Below are 19,030 nucleotides of genomic sequence, written 5' to 3'. Positions count from 1 at the left end.
AGGAGAGTCCCGAAGATGAATACCAGCTCCGTAAACAGCACAATAGCTGATTCAATGTGGTTTATGCTACTCAGCACCAGGGGTTGTGATCACAACATGCATGCACTCACAGCACTCCTCAGGATGGACAACATCAACATCTGTGCATTAACCGCAGTCTGTCTTAAGGCTCCTGAGAGCACACCAGCACTACCAGACTACAACCCATACCACACATTTCAGCCACAGAACATGGACTAACAGACATGGAGGGGCTGTATCCATTTTCATCAGGGATACCTACACCTCCAGGTTAGTGGGGCAGCATGATACCTCTGTGATCATCCATGTGCAGCTAACATCAGCCACAACAGCAATGTGGAAAGTGGCCTGCTATGGATCACCCTCCATGACCCAGGACCCCAACTCCACCTACCTGGAGACAGTGGAGAACATGACAGTCCTAACACACACCCTGGCATTGGTCAATGTCAACTACCATACCATTAACTGGGAAACGTACTCTGGTATTCACTTCCAAGACCAGCGCTTCCTGGAATGTATCACCTCATATGCTCTGTATCAGGTGGTAACCTCCCTAACGTGGGGTGGAAGCTACTAGATGTGGTCATCACCAACATGGGCAACAGGTGCACCACAGTGGAGGTTAACTGGTCACTGGTTAGATCTGACCATGAACTATTCACTGTTTCCACACCCTAGCATCTCCCCCACCCACGGATACCACAGTGTATACCTTTCCTACAGCTACATTTACACTATTAGTGACAGGGGTGGGGGGGTTTTACAGCCCCCACACTAAGGGGAAACACTGCTCTAGATACAGACAGATTGACAAATGCAGTCTATAAGCACCTACATGGATGTATGGATCGTGCCATTGCTGGTAAACCAAGGCTCACTCCTCCTAGACAAGGACACCAGTCTGGTGGACCTCTGCATTAAACAGGCTATACTACAGACATAGGACATTATTCCAGACACACAGCAAATCCCACGAAGGGCAGACATCTGTGACCACTATTAGTATGATATGTAGGTTCCTCATGAAATCATCCAAGGCTAATATCAGCAGGAGAATACACAAGTATTCGAAAGATAACCACAAAGCCTTCTTTGGCTATGTCAATGATCTACGTGGTGACACACTGATTTGCACTGTGCCAGTGAAATATAGCGCAAAATATGCTGACCCTACTGATATCGCCAACATCCTTGCACATACATTTGGTGCATACTTCACCCGCTAAATAGCCCACAACACTACCCGAAAGGTACAGTATCCCAACCATCAGAGGCACACAGGTGGAAATGGCCCTCTCTAACAGCAGAACACAGTGTCAATGGAGGCAGATGTTGACCCAGACTGCGTCTTACAAACTGTACAAGACAACATGCCCCCCACCTAATTATGCATTCCACCTCAGCCTCTCCACAGGCTACATGCCCATACAATGGTGCGTGGCAATGGTTATTCCACTCCATCATGGGGAAATCACAACTGACTATGGTAACTACCACCCCATAAGCCTGACTTGCCTGGTTTGCAATGGTATGGTTCTCATCCTCATGGCACTCATTAACAATGACATTGGTAACCTTTGGATATGTGACCCAACCCAGGTCAGCTTAGTTGACTGCAGTTCATGCCTACTGAACCTGTTTGACATCTTACATACAGTCACCAAGACGTTAGATGACAGGGGAGGTGGTTCACACGTACTATCTGGACCTCACCAAGGCTTTTGACACCATGCCCTATTCAGGTATTATTGATAAACACACCAGCCTGTACATTCACCCATACATCACAGGTTGGATTGCCAACGGGCTTACACACACAAACCACATGGTATGACTAGCAGTCTCCAGGTCCAACTCTTGAACAGTTATGACTGGTGTCCCACAGGACTCAGTCCTGGGAGCCCTACTGTTTGGCATATATGTCTCAGATGTACAGGCAAACACAGGTGGACTATGGTAGAAAATGTTTGGCAATGACTACAAACTGGGAGCCATGACTGATAGTCCAGCTGACATGGACATCCCTCAGGGGGCCTCACAGAGAACATCACAGGGTGCCAATGACATTGCCTCCAGCCAAGTGCCACTAACTGCATGGTCATTCCATTGTGTAATTGGCACCCACATATTAACACATGAGCGTAGTCACTTTATTACAGATGAGGTAATGGGGTATCTGGGGATTAAGGTAGATAGTGATCTCCCCTGTGACAATCATATCTCCACAGTAGTTAGGACATCCTTCTATGTAGGCCATCTGACTACTAAAGGATTCCCATCTAGACATACTGGGGTTATAGTGCCTGTTTACTCATCACTCATCAGTCCCATCATAGGGTATAATAATCCATGTGAGATGTACCTCAGAGGACACGTCCAACAGCTGGGGGGGTCTATGAATGTACCTCACCAGGGGAAACATATGGCCTATGCAGCAGGACTGAATAAACTCCTGCTTTACTCAGTGGCATCTCGTTTACCCAGAGATGATCTCCACTGACCAACACAGCCATATTGAACTCTGGCTTGATGGATATGCTCCACCTATGGGAATCCATGTCACAGTGAGCCACACACTGTAGTGAGCTGACCTTGCTACAACAATAACCGGAAGATGCTGGAGGGACAGCTTCCTGTCACAGACACTCCCCATACTTTGGAACAACATCCCTAACTACATTTTACAGAGCCCCTCACTAACACTCTGCAAGCGAAACCTTGAAGGGAGGATGGGGAACAGTAGATGCACCCCTGGGATCCTGCCATTGGCTCTGTTCCACAGAGGGATGGTTAATGACTCAATGGGGTGGCAAATGCTGACACATTTTGGCTGGCCTTATGAATGGCCTCTGGCAATTGGCCAAGTACCTACGTATGAATCTATACATACAGTATCTACATATGCTAATAGCTTAGTTTACTGTTCAGGTGTTGACTTACCTTGTGCCACTGGCTGCTGTGTGTGCAATAGTTGCGGGCTGCCTATGCTGGATGCACACAGCATACTGCCTATACATGAGAATTTACAGGTAGTCTTTTGTGTGTGCCATCCATTTTTACTGTGTGTGCAGGTGGAGAAAGGTGTCAGTCCCTAGGTGCCTACACTGTCAGTGTGTGTGCTATATGTTCCTTCTTTGCCAAGGCATGGGCATACTGAGCACGCCTCCATCTGCCTACTGGAGCTGGCTCAGGGTGTTCATGGTCTGAGTACCTCTGTGCCTGTGTGGCTTTTGGCAATGGTGGTGGGCTGTGAGGGCCTTCACCATTCTGTCCTTGCTGCAGCTGTTTCTGCAGGACCATATTGTGTAGTATGGCACACACTATGAAGATGTGGGCACATGTGCCTGGAGAGTACTGCAAGGCTCCACCAAATATGTCCAAGCAACGGAACTGTGATTTCAGAATCCCAAACACATGCTTTATGATGATTCTGGTTTGTGCGTGTGCCTCATTATGGCATTCCTGCATGGGTGTGTGTGCATTTCTGATGGGAGTCATCATCCACGGTCCCAGTGCGTAGCCAGCATCCCTCACCATTTGGGATGTCCCCCCATGGCAAATAGCTGACACAGCTGTGAGGCATGCCAGATGTGGGAGTTGTGATAGCTTCCAGGGTTGCCAGCACACACATTCATGATAATTCCCTGGGCATTGCACATGACCTGGCAGTTGATGGAGGGGTATCTCTTGTGGTTTATGTAGCACCTTCCCTGCTCACTGGGTGGTGATTTGATGTGTATGTGCATGCAGCCTATTGCTCCCAGTACATCCGGGTATTCTGCCACATGGTGGGAGAGATACATATTGCTGTCCAACTCCTCCTGCATTCGTGGAAAGTATATGTACTCATTGGCATGTGGTAACATGGCATCCAGGAACTGGTGTAATACCCTGGATGCTGATGCCTGTGAGATATCCATGATATCCCCAGTTGTTCTTTGAAAGGTACCTGTAGCTAGTATTCTCAGGCTTGCACATACCTTCGTATCCACTGGGATGGGTTCCCCTCTGTTTGTTCTGGCTCTGAGACATGACCGGCACAGCTCCACAAGTTGCTGTAGGGTGCCTGTGCCCACCCTGTAATGCTCTACTATCTCCAGATCATGTAGCCCCTGGTAGGTTAGCCTGGGTCTGAACACTCTCCTCCTCCTCTGGTGCCTGTGGTGGTCATGTGCATCATCCTCCACACCAGCTTCAGTCTCCAACACATGCTGGTGGATCAAAGCTATGGCAGCCCCTAACATGAACATAATAAAAGTTCCCCGTCTGTATACACCACTGGTGCAGAGTGTATGGGAATACACAAATGTGTGTGAGGTGCTTTCACACTTTATAGTATTGTGCTATTGATGCTGCTGATGTAAGTGGGTGTGTATGAACTATTTCAGCTGCTGCATGTCTTAATTATGAGTTTTGCAATGAGTACTGCAAGTGTGGGGCCTTTACTATGGAGATCTACTTGCCTGCCTTGATTGCTCTGTTGCCCTTTAATTCACTTTAAGACCTGGATCCCCTCCTTTTATCAGGCATGCATCCACCTGTCGTCCTTCTTGTTTTGTACTTTCCCTACCCAGTCATGGCGAATTGTGCCATGTAGCTGATATACTGCATATCGCCTTTGTTCTGCTTTGGCACTTTGCTGTTTTCTTTGCAGTACAGTCCCTCCCCTTCCCTATTCTGCAGGTAGATGCTTGCAGCCTTGTTAGCTGTTGTCAATGGCCCACTGTAGGCTCCTAGGTGTTAATTAGTCATTTGTACTCTAATTTCACTGCTGCAGCATTTCCTTATTTCTTTCCTATATCCTTCCTGTTTCAGCAGCAGTGCACGACGCGCATACCCGTTTTTATCTCCGTTCACATGTATACTCAGTTACCTTTTGTACTCTCAGCTAAGCATAGCTATGGGCAATTCGACACACTCCTATGCTGCAGCTTTGCCTAGCTAGGGGCAGACCGGTTTAGCAATGTTCCAATGTGCTTACAGCAATAGCAACACACCCCTCTCTTGATGTCATCTTTATCTCAAGGGCTCACCTCAGTGTTATAACGCTACGCTGTGATGTGCATCCTTACACCAGTGAGAAATCTGTGAATCACTATTACTCCTCTCATTTGCATGGCATTGCCTACTAATTTCTAGCTACTGTGCATAACACTGTCACTGCCCCTTAGCACCCCTTGTGCCATGAGCATGGTGTAGCATGCCTGCCATTGACTATTAAGGGGGAATCGCTTTATGTGTTTCATTGCGGTTTTATTCTATATTTTTATATATTCCTTGCGATCCCCTTTGCGCACCGCTGCCCTGCACTTCCACTTCGTGATAGTGCAACTATATATATTAAATGTTAATTTTATATTTTGTACATTTTTTTATGCCAATGGCTATATATTTAGCCATTGGCATATATTAACATTATAATACATGTGTTTGGTCGGCTGTCATGGCTCCAATTTTATGTTTGCAAAAATGTTCTGCGGTTTACATTTCTGCTTGCTTACACTACTCATGCACCACTTCCTGAATTGCTACATACCTTCATTTGCATGCTACACTGCTGCACATAAGGCAATTAGCATACAAGGCTCAGGGGTTGTGCGGACGTAGCGTACGCTGGTAGTGCATGTGGAAACAGCTCTTACCTAAATCGCTCGGCAGCTATATTTGTTGTTAGAATGCCTACGCTACGCCTGCACCTGGCGCAGGCTTCAAGAATCCCAGGGATTGTTTCTAACCTGTAGTAAGTATGCTCATATTGTAGGCAGCACTGCTGTGGGGTCTATATTATAATCTCGAAGGTTTAAAACTTTGAATCACTAAAGATCGAACTTTAGTGATCAAAGTCTTAAACCATTGAAACCAAAAAAAAAAAAACAAATTCTAAATTAAAAAAAAAAAACTAAATAGTGTGTAGGCAGGGGGGCAAGCCCCCCTGTGCCCCCTACTTAATTATACCAAATTCGAGAACGCACTACATTGAAGTAAACGGAAATCTCCCCCTACAGAGATTTTCTGTTTAAACGTCTGATGTAGTGTGCTTTCGGTATTCTTGTGTCGACACTATCATTTTCAATATTGTTAGACTTCGAGATTTTTAATATAGACCCCTGCTGTGTGTATATTACTCAATGTTTATAACCTTTAGTAAGTATGCTCATATTGTAGGTAGCACTGCTGTGTGTACATTACTCAGTGTTTATAACCTTTAGTAAGTATGCTCATATTGCCATTCATATCCTAATAAATGAGTGAGTTATATATCTGATATTGTCATTTTCATTCATTCCTCAATATATGGGTCTCAGATCCTACTAGACCAATGTCTTTAGATTCTTGGATCTAACTCTCAAGCTCCTCCCTTTACCCATAATGCCCCTTACTTGCCAGATTACCTCAGATCTCATTTGCAACTCTAATTATTTGGTTGGGATGGTGTTCTCTCAAGCTCTAGAATGCTTTGTTGGGTTTTGTGAGTAAAAAACTAGAATTTTTTTTCATCCTTTCCTTGTTTTTCTATTCATATCTATTTAGCCTTCCTTTCTTTACTCTTCTTTTCCTTCAGGATACTGTGTATGTAACTCTTGTACCATTACTGGTACTAAACTTTCTTTCTATACCTTTAGATATTCTTCTTACCACTGTTGGTAGTTTATCTTTATCTTTATCTTTACTTTTCTTTTAGAAAAAAAACTCTTTGTATACAATATCTTGTAGAGTTACCTCTTCTTTCTTCGTTTGTTTCTTGTTTTATGGCTAGCGTTTGTTCATTAGTATGGCTGACAGGCCTTCTGACTTTAAATGCACTTCCTGTGGGCATAAGATACCCAATTCTGATACCCCCAGGGAGTACGTCTATTGTTTAGGCCCATCTCACCTGCAGGTGTCTTGTGAGATCTGTGCAGATTTTAACTGGAGGGCGATCAGTGACAGGCAGAATAAGTTTTTTCTGAATGGTCTTTTGCTAGCTTCTTCTTCCTCTATTGCTTCTACTTCTGGGGATAAAACCCCTGTGAAAAATCAAAGGTTATCAGACCCAAGGGAGCACAGGAAATGCTCCCCTGTGAAGTCTGCTGCACTTGCTCCAAGTTTTGAGCCATCCTCCAAAATAAAAAAAGTGTCAGATCCGACATCTTCAGATGTGACAACTTACGTGACCAAGTTTCCTTGGATCCGGAGCCCTAGATTCTCTCTGGAACCTGTGACTCCTAGATTTAGATCTCCATTTTTACAGAAAACTCCTAGGAAGTCATCCTGCCCTCCTTCCACAACTTCTTCACTCAGGTCCTCCATAGTCTTTCCAAGGCAGATGTGGATGGGATGATGAGGAAATTTCTTAAAGCACAAATCGAGATGGGGGTGTTGCCAGATCTGGCTCCCATTAGATCCATGAGCCCTTTGCCACCTTCACATCCCATAGTGACCCTTCTGCAATTTGACTCATAGCTTTGGAGTCATTGGATCCAAGAACGTCAAGAGATGAAGTGTCGGATCTAAGGATACCACATTCTTCTTCTGATCTGACTTTGTCCTTCATTGATTTTGTGCAATCCCCACTAAGTAGGATGAGTCTCAGAGCTGAAGCATCAGCACTGGATCCAGTGGGTTGACTTCAACTCTGAGGTTTTCGGAGCCATCACTTGTCCTTAGAGCCTTGCTGTCTGGACAACTATGGCCCAGCTCCCTCCTTGGAAGGGAGATCCTGGTGGGGTGGAAAACTGACTGAGCTGGGATCTGCTACTCCAGTGTGGTTGGGTTCTACTTCGCCTGGACACTCTACTTTTGATGTAGTGGAGGGACTTTTCTCCCATCTCAGGGAATCTTCTGCTCTCACTTCCTTGGATTTTATACCTGTTCCTACTATGGATTTGAGTTCTAAGTCCCATTATTCTTCTACACATGGACAGTTTGCCCGTAATAATTTCCAGACAGTTCCTGTTCAGGAACTTTCTGTCTCTTCTGATACCTCTCCAGAACACCCCACTGGAGAGGTCCATTAGAAGAGAATGTGGAATAGGAGGCATTTAGATTCCCCTCAGGAATCTGTAACTGAGGACAGTGATTTTGATGAGGTGTAAGGTTCCCCTAGGTCCCCACCTGAGGATGTCTCCTTTGGAGACATTTTAGAGATCCTGCACCAAAAGGGTGGTTGGGACTCCCAAAGCCCTCCCCAAGAGGAATCAGTGTTTCTGAAAAACTTTGGGTCTGGCCATTCTATGTCTTGGGTTAACCCCCAGCGGATGACCTTATAGACCTTATCTCCCACCAGGAGTGGAAGGAACTGAATACTGTGCAGCCTATCCCCCACCATCTGGACAAGATTCTAGGAGCTTCCAATGGCAGGCAGTACTGGAGTAAGGCAATCCCTGTAGATGCTATGGTTGTGGTGGCAGCCACCAAGAAGGAACTAGCAAAAAAGAGCTCCTTCTTGGTGACTGCCACTGCAACCATAGTATCCACCAAGAAGGAACTCTGTTTTGCTAGTTCCTTCTTGGTGGCTGCCACCAAGAAGCCACCAAGAAGGAACTAGCAAAACAGAGTTCCTCTGGCCACCCTTCTAACAGACTGCCTAGGGTGTTGAACAGATTTAGAAAGCATATTTATGCTTTGGTGACTTTTGTCTTGTCATCATTTAATTACCTGGCTCATTTTACTAGATTACTGAGGGACTTGATCAAGGAACTCTAAGTCTACCTCCAAGATCCATGTTGGCAGAGGAAGAGAAAACATACTCCTCCCGACTGGCCACCCTACAATCTATATCCAACACGTCCATGAGGTTAATATCTCACAATGCTAAAGGTTTCTCATGGGCTACTGGTTCAGTCATAGCCATAAGGAGACATGCTTGCATGAAGCTGTGTGATTTTGCAGAGCCCTTTAAACCCTTGTTTACCAATGGTCCCTTTCATGGATATTCCCAGTTTGGGCCCACAGTTAAAGATACACTTTCAAGCAGTGAGAAGGATGGAATGACCTTGTTTGCTGTTGGAATCTGTTTCTCTACCCCACAAAGACCTTTGTCTAGGAATCAGCATGGTTGTAGGAAGATATGGTTCAAGAAATCTCAAGAACCTTATCAGGACTCATGTGAGGAATTTTCTCCCAGAGACAGAGGGGGAAATAATAACAAAATAAGCTGTCATCACAGCAGAGGGGGTCCGCTAAACCAAGGATCTTGAAATTCTTTTTCAGACAGGCCCTTTCAGCCCTCCTGAAAGGTTACCTGACTGTTCTCTGGAGGCAGTCAGAATATGCTTTTCCTTGCACCCAAATGCCTGGACAACCATCACAAGAGATATTTTGGTACAAAGGATCATATCCAGATGATAGTTCATTCCTTTTTCACAAAACTCCTCACAAAAGAAACATCTCCACAATGTTCCACCCAATCAGCGTGAGTTTACAGCATTAGAAATCCAAAAGCTGCTAGAAAAGAGAGTCATCTAAAACGTCTCACCAGACCAAGCAAGATTGGGATTTACTTAAGGTTCTTTTTAGTGCCAAATAAATCAGGAGACCTGAGACCTATTCTAGATCTCAGTCATCTAAATCAATCATAGGATCATAGGAGGTTACTAGACTAATGGCCCTGGGGCCCTTCCAACCCTAGCCAAGAGTTTATCCCCAAAAAGAAACCTCAGTCAGCACCTGTCACCCCTGTCAATGATGGACACAGGTGAAACTGCTGGGACAAATTTGTGATTTCACATCCACTCATCAAGGTTGCACTTGAAGAGGGACTGTGAGGTGCTCTGTTTGACGTGTATGGGAAGTCTATCCCAGAGATGGGGCAGCCTCTGGGAGACAAACCCGTCTCTCCAGCAGGTTTTGTTGATGTTACATATTAGATTCAGGCCTTTTGAGCCAGTAGTGCGTGAGGAGATAGACATACAGATATGAAGCATCACTAGTAGGGCAGGGTCCGAGTTTACCTTGTAGGCGAGACACAGTTCACCCCTGAGAAATCTGTATTATACTGAGTAGAGTGATAGTAATTTGAGCCTGTCTGCATAGGGAATGTGTTGGAGGTCATGGATTTTCTTTGTGAGGTATTTCAGTGGCCTTTCCAGTTGGGGCAGATGTTTGAAGAGGTACATACCAAATGGGGCATTATACTCAATTATTGGTCTAATAAGGGACAAGTATAGAGAGGTAATAACCTCGTTTTTTCTAGATACAATCCCTTTACATATGAGATGAACCAAGTAAAAGGCTTTTCTGACCACTACCGCTACATAATGGTCGAATTCGAATGGAAGGTTATTATCAACCTGAGTGCACAAGTCTCTCACCACAGGTTGTGTGCTTTGGGGTTTGCCACTGATGTGGTAATCAATAGGCATCGTATTTTTGCTGAATAGTATGATGATGCATTTTTTTGCATTTAGCTCGAGGCCATGACTTTGGCACCAGTCATTAGTTGCTGTGAGACCCTCTTGCAGTATGTTAACATCATTTGGGGAGTCAATGACAGCACCCATCTTACAGTCATCCAGAAACTTGGTCAGCCACAGGCCTTTTGTCTTTGTCAGGATCTCCGAAAAATAGATGCCAAAGAGTAGTGGTCCCAGAACAGATCCCTGAGGAACTCCACTAGTGACAGGTCTGCTATCAGAGGTGAAAGTGCCTATTTTGACTTTGAGAGTACTTTGGTGAGCCAGTTTCCCACCCACCTGATGAGATAGGGATTTACACCAGGTTGTGTTAGCTTTTTGATAATGCCTGAATGGGGGATTGTGTCAAAGGCCTTGACCAAGTCAAGGTAGGCTGTATATACTGACTTTTCCTCATCCAGGGCCTTGGTGACAGTCTCACAGAAGTCAACCAGGTTCAACAGGCAAGATCTGCCCTTGATGAATTTGAACTGGGTGGGGTAAAGTGCTTGGAGATTGCCTATGTCCTTGTTTATGAGATCCATAATAATACGCTCCATGGCTTTACAGATCAGACTTGTCAAGCTAATGGGGAGATAGTTTCCAAAGTCAGTAGTGGCACCACCTTTGTGCAAGGGGATGACAATGGCAGTTCTCCACTCTGCTGGAATGAAGCCAGTACTTAGGCTGTGGTTGAATAAGGTGCTCAATGGTGAAGCCAGTTCTTGCTGGAGATAGTGCAGAATACATTCTGGGATACTATCAGGTCCCAAGGAAGCTGTGTTCTTTGCCTTGGATAATGCCTGTAACACTTGATCTATGGAGATGTGAGGTGCAAGACAAGTATTGGGGATGTCAAAGGGCCTTTGGGAGGGACAAGGGGGGTTAAAGTTTGTGCTGAACCTATCGGCTAGTCAGTTGGCTAAGTCAACAGGATCAGTGTAAGTGATAATGTTAAGTACTAATTTGGAACAAACCTGGGCTTTGGCATGGAGGTTCCTGACATAACTGAAGAAGACTTTATGGTTTCCCTTTGTTATGCAGGCTAGTTTTGATTCATAGTTGGCCTTGGAATTTATCACTAGTGATCTAATGTGTTTGTTGCGGCTAAGAAAGGAGTTTTTCCAATTTGGAATTTGTTCACTTTTACCCATGGACAACAGTTTCTTCCTTTTGTTGTAAAGACAGTTGATAGAGGATGTCCACCAGACATGTTTGTGTTTCCTTGAGGAGCAGGTTTTAGTTCTGTTGGGTATGGCTGAGTCCATGCAGTTGTACAGATGCTTGTATACTGCATTGACATACTGTACAGCATAGTTGTCTGCATCCTCTGAGGGGGGTGGTAGTGTGAATCCACAGATACCCACCCTTAAGAGGTTGTAATCAGGGGTCAGGTGCCTAGGCAACAAGACATTTCCTTGTGGTACATTTGACTGGGGACACATGGCTGAAGGATATTTAGCTGCAGAGAAATATGGCTGTTTGAAAATTCCCTGTGGACAAAGAGAAGAATGTGTTGCCATGCCCACAACTTCAATAACCAAATGCAGAGGGGAAAAATAATGTCCACGGTCCCCAAGGGAACACGAGACAGCAGGCAATATAGCAGGCATAAGCAGCAGGCTGGAAACTGGGCATGTCAGTGGCAGTAAAAATGCAGTACGCAATGGGCAGTGCATTTATAATGGTGAATGTTGACCACTAATCCCAAAACAGTGTGTAAGGAACATTACCTGAAATGCATACTGGTGCATAAATGTGACTACAGTAGCCTGCAGGATTTCCTCCATGCTGTAGCACACTTCTGTGTGTTGCAGTTATATAAGTATGTACTGTACACTGAGCACAACACTGATTATTTCTTCTACATCCATGTATTTGGTTATTAAAGCTGTGAGCATGGCAGTGTGTGCTTCTCTTTGCCCACAGGGAATTTGCAAACAGCCATAATTCTCTGCATTTGAATGTCACTTCAGCCATGTGTCCCCAGTCAAATGTACCACAGGGAAATGTCTCACTGCCTAGATGCCTGAACCCCTAATTACTACATAGGACATAATGCCTTCCTCCTAGCTTCTTCTAAAATTTGTAAGGCTTTTCTTAAGGGGACTCTTCTGCTTAGAACTCCAGTAAGAGACCCTACTCCACTCTGGGATTTTATGGTTTCAATCCCCCTTTGAACAATCCGTTAAGCCAGACCTGAAACTTCTCTCTTGGAAAACAAATTTTCTTGTAACCATTATGTCAGTAAGGCAAGTTTCTGAGCTCCAAGCACTCTCTTCAAAACTGCCTTATTTGGCTTTTCACAAAGACACAGTGAAATTATGTAAAAACCCTTCCTTCCTGCCAAAAGTTGTTTCTGAGTCAAACATGAATGAAGTAATCAGTTTACCAGTCTTCTTTCCAAAATGTGACAATAAAGGAGAATATATACTGCATCTTTTAAATGTACATAGGCAATTTCATTTTTAACTCCCTAGACTAAAAGAATTTCAAAAAACTGATCAGCTGTTTGTTTTCTTTGCTAAAAATAAATTGGAAAAAACAGTATCCAAAATTATATTAGTTAAATGGATAACAGATTGCATTTCCTTTGTATATTTTCTAAGATGTTTGTCCTTACCTAAATCTCCAAAGGCTCATTTAATTAGATTCATGGCTACATCATCTGCTTTTTGGGACAGACCTTCAATGGATGACATCTGTGCTGAGGCCACTTGGTCCAGTTCTCATATTTTTATTGCTCATTACAAGTTGGACATCATATCCAGGAACAGGGCTGCTTTAGCTCCATGGTTCTCCAGAATATCTTTCCACAAGGGCCACCCTAGGTTGTCCTGGCTGGAGACTCTGTCCCATACATTGAGGAATTAATGAAAATGACAACATCAGATATTTAAGTTATGTACTCACCATAACTATGCATCTGTGTTGTTCATTTTCATTCTTCCTCAGTCCCCACTCTCCTTCCCCCTATCTTTACCCTTTGGGAGAGACCTGATGAGGAATATGGGAATCATTGTTTTCAGCCTGTGCACCTACTCTGTCTCTATCCTGTTTCTTATAATGTTGTTGTGTCTTTCAGCTTTTCCCAGTTAGGGGTCGCCACAGTGGAACTCCAGTCCGCTAATGATTGGCAGTAGATTTTTACATGCCGAGTTGCCAGCTCTGATGCACAACCTTCAACGAAGGTACGCCCATTCATGCATGTCTCCACACAGAAGACGCTCTAGCTGAGAATAGAACAGGACAACATCTTACTGTGAGGCGACAGCGTTACAGCAGCACCACAACATCTGGCATATTTAGCAGCAGCAAACTCCATATAAATTAATCTGGCAAGTAAGGGGCATTGTGGGTAAAGTGAGGGGGTCGAGATTCAGATGCAAGAATCTAAAGAGATTGTCTGAGTCGGATATGAGGGTTGGATACATACATTGAGGAACAATGAAAATGGACAACACAGATGCATAGTTATGGTGATTACATAACGTAAATTTTTATTGAGTGGCATTGTATGAAATGTCATCATTAGATTCAGAAAGTATTTCACCATTGTGTCTGTAGAAATAACAATATAGAAATCTTTGCTAGCTGTTTGCTATTACTTGTGGAGACACGCAGTGTTTTAATACCCACATTAATACTGCCGAAAGTGATAAAGAATACATTGCAAGGCACCATGGGATTCATTTGATGATGTTGGACAAAATTGTTACTGATACTTTCCATTAGTTATCAATTCAATGGGCTCACCATTTCACTGAATTTCACAAACTTCCTCTGAGTTTGTTATATCATGTATGGGATACGGTTCTGAAGACCTTTCATTTTCTCAGAGCTATTATTTTATTGTAATACAAAATCTGGTTTTGATAAGTATGTCTGTCGCTGGAGTTGATTTGTTCAATGACACCCTAGCTAATACATGCACTGTAACACAACATGAGAGAAATTAAGTATCCTTTATATTGTTAGCTATGCAGAAAGGCATAGTTACTTACTTCTGTAAGTGTTTAAAAATTGTACCCAGAATGGAATTGCTTGTAGTCATATGAAATGCATATTTGGATACTATGAATCTTGTTACTAGTCAGAAGTGTAGAGCTATTGCTATGTGTTCTGGCACCCTGTCAAACTCCCAATCTGGCATTCCCTTAACTCTAAGATAAGGATGAAAAAAATTTGAGTTGAGGACCAAAACAAAAATATAGCAAGCAGTTTGTTACAGTTTGAATACCACGCATGGAGCCCTGAAGCACATCAGCACTGACCACAAATGCAGTATTGGCATTCGTTTCTAAATGCTGGTATTGCACCCTACCATACATGGAGAGCTGAAGTGCATCAGCCCTGACAACAAATGCTGGTATGGCACTGCTGAGCAATCATCATCTTCTAATTGTACCACCTGACATCTTGCGCCTGAGGGGGGCTGCCCCTTCACCATGTTATAGCTATACTTCTGAGTAAGTACTGTAGCTAGGGTGTGATGAAAGTGGTGGCTGCCATATGCGCATCCTGTTAGAGGGACATGTTTGTCACTATAGAAGACTTGCCTATCAGTTCCTGCAACTCCATCATCATTTAATCAGCCACCTTTCCTGAATGAGAGTGTGTCACTTTGGGGAATGCCCACAGCACCAGCTAACCTAGCTACAGCTCTCTGCATAGATTGCATGGTTGTAAAGATATAGAAAATTGTTCAAGAATATGTAGAGAAAAAATTATGTTTGGAATTTTGTAATGAAAGATAATGTATTAATATAAAGATATTGAATGCAATGTCTACTATAATTTTAATTTTCTTTTTGCAGAGCATTGCTGTTTGCAAGTTTTAGCAACATTTTCTGTTCACACTTAATTTGTAATTGGCTTATGATTTTATGCTTCATTTTTCAGGAAAAGCTCAGTGCTTTGAGGATTTAAAAAGGCTGCTGTAAGGTGTAACTTTTCATTGCTATTGCATCTTAATAAGTAAAAAATGCAAATATTGAATCGATCACCTGCTTCATATGCATATTTTAATCTTTTCTTATATACAAGGAATGTTATCTTTTCTGGTGTGGATATTGATGATGGTAGTGGCTGTGATGACTGTGGGTTTTTAGGAAAGTGGATTAACAACACAGAAGATAAGATGGATAGTGACTAACCTCCACAATAGTCAGACCCTGTGCATTACAAAGTACACCAAATGACTTGTGCCTTTCTGAAACTAGTCCATTGACATTTTAAGCACAGACCCCACCCCTATTTTAGTTATTTTTCATTTTTCTACCAATGTTATGAAGTCAAATGTGTTTATTATTGGCAGAAGTGATTGAATACTTATTCGATTGCTTCTGCCGATATTACTTTGCAGGACATTGTGAGCAGTGGAGCAGTGGACAGTAGGAATTTGCCCTTTCCCCGCTGTTGTGCAGTATATATAATTATTAGGAGGTATGGGGATGCAGGAGACTTGCTTCCCCAGCCCAACATAAAACATGAGTTTTGGCAGTGGGTTCAGTATTTTGAGTTTCAATAATTTTGGATCAATGTTCTGCTGAACAGTATTGTTGTACTTTGATATCTCTCTAAACCTTTGGATCTTGTCCCTCACCACAAACTCCTCGACCAACTGATTTTCCTCAGGCTATCACAACCCACACTTCTGTGACTTAACAGCTACTTAACCTATAGATGCCAGTCTGTTAAATAGCTCTCCACTTTTTCTCCCTTCCTTCCTGTTAGCACTGATGTGCCACAGGGCTCCATTTTCGGCCCTCTACTTTAATATGTTCACTAACAATTTACATAAATCCTCTCAGCAAGCTTCCCTCATACAATACTCTGATGATTCTACCGCAATCATTTATCTAGAGATCAAATCTCATCTCACATTGTCCTTCTCCACTTAAGACTTTCCCACCCCTCCACCACCCCTCACCCTTCAGCCATCTCTTCACCTTCACCCCTACCACTTTCACCCCTACTACCCTCTAATCCTTCCCCTCTTCTATTCCATCCAATCTTCTCTCTCTTTTATACCATCAGGAATATATACATAACAGTTTGTCAAACTTAGATATAGATGCTTACTCTCATACAATATTAGTTAGCCATCTTGCTTTCATCACTTGCATCCAGGGGTCAATGGCTCACCTGTTGAATTCATATATTGTACACTGTAAATCCAATTGTATGTATCTATGTCCTGTGAATGTTCTATGCTAGTCATCTTATAGGGATCACTTATCTCCATTACCCACCAGTAGTATTCTAATTATTACTGTAAATTATGTATGATGAACCTACAGTACTTTGGCATCTTGTTTTTATGTACTCTTACAAAGAATAATGCATTGTAAATCACTGTAAAATGAACTTACAGTACCCTGACATCTTGGTTTATGTAATTTTGCAAAGATTAATATATTGTAACTCATTCTTGCACTCTGAGCATTTCTCCCTGGGACTCCGCTGAAAATGGGCTACTAGACCAGTCAGGCTTCCCCAGCAAACAAATGTTAAATAAATAAATAGGTAAACAAATAAATAAAAAATAAACAATATGCATTTCCGAAAACCTAATACATTTTCAGAGAATTACTCAAGAAGCCTTTAACTCTGATGAAAGTTAGCTACAGGATTATCACCTGCTAGTGAATCCCCAAAAAACTAAATTACTTCTCTTTTCCAAAATCCCATTTCCATGAAAAAAAAAAAACTTTAAAATGTCTTCCTTAAATAATACTGTGATTGACATTACCCCACATACAAAAACTACTTGGCTTGACAATCGATGACAATCTGCAATCTGATTTACATACCCACAGCAGCATGAAGAAAACCCATCAAAAACTAGGTGCTCTGCATAAAGTAAAGAAATTCCTTACAGACTCTGCCAAGGTAACTTGAGCTACCACTTACCTCTTAACCTGTCTCCTATATGGAGCCACTATTATGAGTATCCTTCAAGCCTCACTTAGTTCTAAACTTGAACAGTTCTATAACAAAGTTGCCAGATTCACTTGCAACAAACTTTACCGGACCCATCGTTGTTAACCACTAAAAACATTTAAGTGGTTCTTGCTTCCTCAACAGCTTAGGTTCATAGGTTCATAGGTTAGTACTTGGCTATCGGCCCTAGGGCCTATACAAGCCTAGCCATAAAAATTCCCTGGCTATTTCTTCCCACACTATTTACTTCCCGGGACCCCTGTCTAGCAGGGCTACTCATGTGATCCTCAGGGTGAATTTTCTTTCTCCCATCCAGTCATCAAGGTTCCTTTTGAAGAGGGCCAAAGAGACGCTCTGCTTGACATGTATGGGCAGTCTATTCCAGAGTCTGGGGAGTCTTTGGGTCAGGAACCTATCCCTCCAGCATGTTTTATTTATTGTGATGACAAGACTTAGATCCCTGGAGTGTGTGGCTCTGAGGGATTGGGATTTCTTTAAGTGTAGCATGTCCAACAGCTCTGGGTTTGATATGGCCTTGTATGTTAAGCAGAGATTACCTCGGAGTAGACAATATGCGACAGAGTATAGCTCTATCTTATACTCAGCTCACCTTAACCTATAAAACCATACATACCTAACCTCCTGTCTAGCAATTAGACCCTACTCCAGTACTGTCTTCCAAATCATCTTCTTCAGTCAAATAATAAATAATGCTTACCAACTACAAACCATGAAGGGCTGCTGGGATCAGTCTCTAGTCCAATGGTGTAGCTAGAACAGGGAATAAAATTCTTATATCAGTCAGGTCTATCACACACCCTTATCTTTTCAAACCATTACTAAATGACTTCCTGGCTTTGCCTCTGTTTCTCATCTGGGACATAGCTTTCTAACACCCTTCATCACCTTTCTTATACCTCCTTTTAAAGCACTAAATCAGTTAACCTGTTTAATTCCTTCTAATACCTCACTTTCATACCTTTCAACCTCTTAGAGCAGGAAATCTGGACAAAGCCATAAATAAAGGTGGGACAAAATTGCATATCTCCTTTAATACTGCAATCTATTGTAGTTCTTAAATTACTCCTACCTATTTTATATATATATATATATATATATATATATATATATATATATATATATATATATATATATATATATATATATATATACATACATATATATATATATATATATATATACACACCCACACACACACACACACACATATATATATATATATATATATATATATATATATATATATATATATATATACATACATATACACAACACACACACACATACACACACACACTCATATGTGTGGGTGTTTATGATAAAATTTGCTCAGACCAGTTTTCATTCTAATTTCTTTCAGCAATTGCATTTCTAGGACAGTGTTAGTGCTTCTTAGGAATTCATTAATTTTTCCTCTGTTAATTGAAATTTTAAAAAAAATTCTGCTTTGTTTGACATCTTTTCATATTTCATTGTTAAAATGCCCTCTTGAATTCATCTGCTGTACATAGTTTCTTGCATAGTCTGTTTTTCACCTAAAGATCATACTTCTGTGGATTAAATTGCATCCTCTGCAGTCTAAAAGATGCCTTGCACTGAGTCTTACTGATCATGCCATTATGGGGTTTTGACTCTTTTTCCCAAATTTCTTTTATTCATGAAATTTA

Source organism: Protopterus annectens, chromosome 6.part0 (genome assembly GCF_019279795.1).
Source record: "Protopterus annectens isolate FY-2018-M chromosome 6.part0, PAN1.0, whole genome shotgun sequence".
Lineage (NCBI taxonomy): Eukaryota > Metazoa > Chordata > Ceratodontiformes > Protopteridae > Protopterus > Protopterus annectens.
The sequence above is the reverse complement of the archived record's forward strand: the minus strand, read 5'-3'. Positions refer to the sequence as shown.